Source organism: Perca fluviatilis, chromosome 15 (assembly GCF_010015445.1).
Source record: "Perca fluviatilis chromosome 15, GENO_Pfluv_1.0, whole genome shotgun sequence".
Taxonomy (NCBI): domain Eukaryota; kingdom Metazoa; phylum Chordata; class Actinopteri; order Perciformes; family Percidae; genus Perca; species Perca fluviatilis.
Window position 1 is genome coordinate 1,839,200 of NC_053126.1, and position 6,142 is coordinate 1,845,341.

Genomic DNA, 6,142 nt, shown 5'->3' on the forward strand with positions numbered 1-6,142 from the left:
TCATATTGGTATGTTGTTTACATGAGCACAGAGAAATCAGGTCATTCATATGCCTGTGTACATGATGAATACTTGTAACCCCGTTACTGATAACTGCATTTTATTTGTGCAGGCGCTGTGTTTTCAAAAACAGACAGGAAATGTTAAACACTACTGTACATTTATTCCCACAAAGTCATTATTAATATTTTGTGTTGACAAGAATCCATTGTGTGGTGTCAGACTCATTCAGTGACTTATCTTTAGAATAGTTTAAACAATCTATAAAATCATGGCAGCAACATAGTGCAGAGAGAGGGGAAGGTCCAGGGTCGAGATCAGCATCAAACATCCATCCTGCAGAAACTGAATACAGACCAGGATCTGGTAGTTGATCACTGACGTCCTTATGTGAGAAGAGGAAGCATGTTTCTATTGAAGAACAGAATATCACAACGTTCAGCCTCCCTGACTTGAAATAAACCCAGAATTCCATTCACTGGAAGCTTTCTATGGTTTTATTCAATAAATGAAGTTCCTGGTCTCTTTCAGAAAGACTTTTCAACATCTAGACTTTGACCTCTTCCTCCTCTTCAGAAAAGGCATATGGTGTTTTGCAACTTTGGGACAAATCAGGAGAGGGGGTGTCGTTGCCCATCCTGGTTCCCTTTGTGAAGGAGCCTCCACCATAATGACGAGACAGCACGTCAGCCGCCCTCTGGAACCGTTCTGCCTCCATCGCCGGCTCCGCTCTCATCTCAATGTATGTATGTTACAAATAATGTTTATGGATATGTGTAGTAGGTGGATTTTAGAGTGACGTCGTTGAATTTAAAGTTATGTTTTTGCTACATTTTCAACTTTAAGTCACTTTGCAAAGTATAAACCTCAGACAACACTTGGAGGGAAATCCAGCCTAAAACAGAATTGACATTCTGCTATTATAGTGATTTAAAAAGTAAAATAATTTTTTACAATCAACACCTCTGAGCTGGAAATCAGATAATGAAGACTGTATGGGCTCATCGAGTTTCTCTTTGAGATATTAGCTACAATCACAATTATTTAATTTTGAGTAAATCTGAAAAGTCCCCATACCCCAATACACTTGTTGCAATACTGTGTTAGTGTGACTGTTATTACTCCCATCATTCACTGTTCATAGAGCAGCTCCAGGATAGAAGACATCATCACTACAGTCGGTCTCTCTCAGTGTGAAGGAATTAAAAAAATCAAATCAACCTTGTCCAGGACAGCATTATTGGAATCAAATATGTCGATAGAATTGACTCGACAATCTTCACTCGTGTTTGGAGATGTAGTTTTGTAGCTTTCAACTGCAAAAAATCCCACTCACAATTGAAAAAACAATGATTTTGACAACATACTACTGATTAATATTTAAAAGAAACTGATCAAGAGGAAATAATGTGGGGCCTTTAAGTACAAGCTGTTAAATATAGGTAATTTAAGTCTAGAAATGTAATCCCTTCACCACAGGGGGGCAGTATCTAACAATCAAGTAACCCACTGCTGAAACTTCCCTGCAGAGAAGGACTGAGTTTTCTGTCTCCTGGACTGACTTAAATCGACTTAAATGGACAGTTTACCCCAAAATCAAAAAAAATAGTTTTCCTCTAACTTGGCGGATATCAACGTCAATGGGCAACTTACAAAAAGGCCTCGAGCTGGAACGTGTTAATAAAGTTGTTCTTTATACTACAAGTGTTGCTGGAGTTTTCTCCTTTTTTCCTTTCTCCATGCACCTTGGAAGTGGGAGAAGTTGTGCCAGAAATCTCGACTCTGCGTCTACAGTCTGGTAAAGAGTGAATGATGTTCAGTTAAAAAATGTTTGAATCGTTAAATTGTGAAGAATAAGACCTGTATAGCACATTGTAAAAAAATCTAATTATTATAATATGCCCTAATGAATAGCCAGTTGGCCCAGTATACCTAGTTTAAAATGCTCCTTTAAAATGTGTGACAAACTTATGTAAAGAAGTGAGAGCACATGAAAAGAGAAATGGAAACAATGACAAAGATGTAAAACCTACTGATGACAATTAGCTCCCATCATTCTTTGGTTCACTGACTCTATACCAGCTCCACATCACTCAGTTTGGGCAAATTCCTTAAAACTTGTGTCTAGGGAGTGACCTGCTGTGGCATGGGCCACCCCTGAAATCTGATTGGCCTATTTATTGGCATTATCCTAAACTATGATATTTTGTTTTTGTATTGAAGAAGTTTTGAGCAAATTCAACAATGTAAAAAAGTAAGATACTGTAATGTTAGTAATTATGAATAATGAGTGGTGGAGACAGAAATTGGTAAATTAATGATAAAGAAATAAGTTCCTCATTGTTTGCATCAGACCAGAACAGATGACTGAAAGAATGCCTTCTTAAATGATGCTTACAGAGGAATGTACACGTTGTGACAGTTAAATACCAACCTCTCCTAAATACCATCTCAGAGCAGGTGCACACTACTTGTTTTCTTCTTTGCAGGTTTTATTTCATTTCTACTTTTGCTGACAAATGCATCCATACATACAGTATGTATCAGACTCTACAGTGTAAAGGTCAGATTAGTTACTAGGACTAGAGTAGTCCTAGTAACTTCTAATTGCTATTTTTGCAATTACAAGTTGTTGCATTTCTTTTTTTATTTGTAGTTTAACAATGCTGGTGATTAGTCTGGAGAGTCAACCCGAGAAAGGAGAAGAGGAAGAACCTGGCTTCTTATCTCACACACCTGCCCAAGGTATTCTGTCACATTTTATATATTTTACCACTGCTTATATTATATTATAATACAGTCAAAGTGAATACCTCATGTGAGCTGAGGTAGATCTAATGATACTATGAAAAGGTTCCTAATGTAAAAAAATAATGGCATTGGATCTTTCCATTATGCACATTGATAGCATACAAGTTAAACTAAACAACACATTGTTGCAAAAAGACATGATTTATAATTCTGGATATTAGAAGAGTTTAGGTAGAGCAGAAGTGTAATTAAACAAAATAACAAAACTCATATTAATGTGGATATAATAAGAGATTGGTTAAAATGAGATTACTGTGACATAGATGAACACTTCAAATACTTCAGAAACATAAAGCATCCTTTAACAATTATTGCTGATATATTCCTTAACATAAACATTCACATTCAAAAGTAGAAAGTTCCAGCATACAAAATACAAAACAATATTAGTTTGCTATGGTTTCAGATGAGATTTTTAGAAAACACATGGCATACATTCCTTATTGTATAAACATTCCAACATTTTTAAAAACACGTCTTTCCATATTGTTGAACTTCAGAACTCCAAATTAAATGTTTTTTGATTTAACATAACAGTTGATTAATATTCTCTCCCTCTCTAAAAACAATTAAAATATATATCTTGGAAATTTATACACAGAAGTGATAACATGTGTATGTTGTTACAGTATAACTTTCTAGTGAGTTCAACATGAAAGAAATCAAATGAAAATAGTTATTAATAGTAATTTTATATCCAATCAATTCCCCACCCCAAAAAAAATCTATGTAACTAATACGTAACAAAAAAAGAGTTCAAATAAAAAAGTAATTTTTACATAATATCTGACAATGTTTTCCTGAAATAAAATTCCATGTAATTGAACTGTCACATCTAGTTTTTGTGCATCCTGTAAAATAATAATGCAATAAGAGTCACTTTCAATCAAACAGCGACCCATTTGACCCATTTGACCCATTTGACCCATTTGACCCATTTGACCCATTTCACCCATTTGACCCATTTGACCCATTTGGCTTTGTCTTGTCTAATTTGCCTGTTAACCTATTATTACTTAGAAACACATATCCTAAACTTACATATGTTGTCCCTTTACTAAAATAAGCATTTATCTGTAAACACTGTTTTGTTATTCTTTGATTTGTAAACAACTATTATGATTTTTAGACTCACAGGTTGAACATTTCATCCAGACTTTTGATAGCTTCTTCTTTAGAGTGGGTTTTCCACTCACTGGGAATTTCACCATCGTCCTGGAATTTTTTGTTATAATATTGTTCCAGTTTCTTCTGAAATCGACACACAAACCATGTCCAATATTTCATCTTAGACTCATCAGGGGTGATTCTCCAGTTAGCATACCGTGGGCCAGCAGTTCGGTACCGTTTAAAGGGAATGAGCTCTTCTGAATCTCGATCAGGGTAAAATCTTCTATCACTTCCAACATTTGTTGTGCAGAAATCAACACTCAGTATCTCTGTGTTTCTGTAGTGAAAACCATTGACTGCAGCAGATCGATGAAAGGGCACGCTGTGGTCATCAGGACTGGGATCTTCCAATGTGTTGGTACAAACAGCTGCACAGAATGGACACGTTACCTAGCAACAGTTACACAGCTGATCAATGAGGATTTGATCAGGCTTCATCCTGAATTCCTCCATCTTATCCAGTGAGAGGCTGCTCACTTCCTTTATGACAGATACAAGACCTTTCTCTGTCTCTTCTTTTAGAAAGTCAAATTGTTTATGTCACTGAAGTTTTGACAACAGAAGGTGTTGAATGTTAGCTGATCTTTTAACAAACTGGATAGAAAATCTGGTCTCCTCATAATGCTCATTAATAACAGAAGAGTGTAAACACCAATGACTTTATGAAGGCTCTGTTTATTACAGTAAAAGAAAATAACCCTTTTTTAACACAGACTGATATTTCTGTTAGTAATTATAGATAACAATATATTGTAGCAATAACAGGAGTCTAATTAAGCAAACAATAAAAACAATCCCAATATGGTAGTAGTAGTAGTGATAAGTAGCAATAAAAAGATCATTTAAAATTAGATGAAGTATAAAATAGTTGAATATTCCAAGTACTAAAAAACATAAAGCATCGTTCATCAACATCTTGGAGAAAAACATACAAAGTAGTAAACAAATAACTAAATAAAAAACTAATAATGAAAACAAATGTTTGTTTAAAAACAATTTTCAGAAGTTGGACAACAGCTAAAAAGGTGGACAAAACAAATGAAAAGGATTTCATTCTCTTTTACACTATCATCAACTTCTCTCAGCTCTTTCCCTTTTATGTAGAAGTCTCACTTACAAGTTTCATGTATTTTTTATAATCAATAACACTTCATCAAAACAATCTCATAAGTCCACCTTATAACTCATTCTTTATATTAGTAGTTAGTAGTTACATAAATCATTTAAAAAACCCTCAAAAACAGTTTACAAAACATAAAATTACAGAGACATTTATATACAACTAAAATAGTATCAATACACAACTTGTTGTGTGTTCTGATGCCTTTTAATGAGATTTCCTGTTTTAAAACTTGTCTCAGCTCAACATCCTCCACCTTTCTTCACTTGTTAAAGGGGAACTATGCAGTTTTTTTTATCTTAATTTACCTTAACTGAACAGCTTGGGAGTCATTGGAATGGTTATATGACTTTTTTGGGGTTGAATGGTGGTCGTCTCGCTCCCCCCTAGCGCCTGTGAGGGGTAAAACCACCCTCGCAACTAGTTTGATTGACGAGCCGCCAGCCTCAGCGTCAGGAAGTTTGGCGTGATATCAGGTCTCTCGATGTAATGAATTGCTTCACAGCACTGCACACATACAGGAACCGGCTAACAAGGCAGCGATGGAGTTTTTCACACTATCGTCATGGCTGAGGCGGCTAAAAAGGAGCAGAAAGCTAGGAAAGAATTGTCGGAGGAACAGAGAAAGAGGAAACGCAGACTGACTGAGCGAGTTTTTACCCAGTGTTGCCAAATATCTATTCCGAAGCTGTAGGGGGAGCTCTATAGAGAAACCTGTAGGGGGAGCTCTATAGAGAAACCTGTAGGGGGGCGCTCTATAGAGAAACCTGTAGGGGGAGCTCTATAGAGAAACCTGTAGGGGGGGGCTCTATAGAGGAACCTGTAGGGGGGGCTGTATAGAGAAACCTGTAGGGGGGCTCTATAGAGAAACCTGCGAGCAAAAAGCGAGAAAACAGCAAAAAAAAATTCAAAAACTGCATAGCGCCCCTTTAAGGCCATAGTATGTAGTTTGTGTCTCCCCCATGAGGAATTCTAAGTAATGACAAAACTGTCAGCGCGTCCACATGATAAAAGCCTTCTGTGATCACCATCAGATTTAAA